The sequence below is a fragment of the Cebus imitator genome, unplaced genomic scaffold (genome assembly GCF_001604975.1).
Source record: "Cebus imitator isolate Cc_AM_T3 unplaced genomic scaffold, Cebus_imitator-1.0 Scaffold56, whole genome shotgun sequence".
Classification (NCBI taxonomy): Eukaryota; Metazoa; Chordata; class Mammalia; order Primates; family Cebidae; genus Cebus; species Cebus imitator.
Window position 1 is genome coordinate 1,625,797 of NW_016107371.1, and position 1,121 is coordinate 1,626,917.

Below are 1,121 nucleotides of genomic sequence, written 5' to 3' on the forward strand. Positions count from 1 at the left end.
GATTTGGCTATTATCTTTCTCTCTCTCCTGATTTCTGATAAGGTCATATAAACATCACAGTTTGGGGTTAGAGTCTTGGAACTTCAGCATTGTTAAATTAAGCTTAGCCTAAAGCTGCCTCCTTACATATTTTAAGTTCAACCCAAAGGTTTCCCTGTATATAGTGATCTATATAAGACATGACCAGGCAATAGGCTTAATTTTTGTCATTTTTCCATGAGAAGTAATACCTGGGTAGGGCAAGTGGAAAATCGAGAGAGCATTTACATCCTCTGAAGACAGTCTCCAAAACTAGTGTATTTTCTTTCTTTTTTCTCTTTTTTTTTTTTGAGACAGAGTCTCAATGTGTCACCCACACTGGAGTGCAGTGGCCCGATCTCAGCTCATTTCTGCCTCCCATCTTCAAGCCGTTCTCCTGCCTCAGCCTCCCAAGTAGCTGGGATTACAGGTGCCCACCACCATGCCTGGCTAATTTTAGTAATTTTAGTAGAGATGGGGTGTCATTATGTTGGCCACGCTGGTCTTGAACTCCTGATCTCGTGATCCACCCACCTCAGCCTCCCAAAGTGCTGGGATTACAGGCTTGAGCCACCGTACCTGGCCCAACTAGTATATTTTCAACAATCATTAAGGTCCTGCGTGGACATGACAAGTCACTAATGGAAGCAGTGTGAAAACAAGACTGTGAAAAATGAAAAGAAGATATCGACAAGTGCTAAGTTTTACGTGTTTGCCCTGTACCCATACTACCACAGCCCCCAACCACTGGCACAGTCCCCACTGTGCTGTCTGCCTCTTCAGATCCGTTCTACATTGCTCTTGCCCTGGGAGGCTGACCTCTCCTGACTGCAGAGGTGAGGGTCCCTTATCCTCTGGATTCTAGTGGTGTTTGCCCAATGGGTGGAGGAGAGAGAGATCAGGTTTTCATTCCCCCAGCTCTCCCTGCTGGACCAGTGTTTCACAAAGAGTGCATTCCAGACTGAAGGCCACTGCTATGGTTCTCCTCAGGTTCTAGCAACTGCGTTTGCCCCTGGGAGCTTCACCAATCCTTGTTGTTTTTTTTTCAAATAGTCCCTTTATTAAATTTTATTCATTTACCTCTTTTTTTTTTTTTTTTTTTT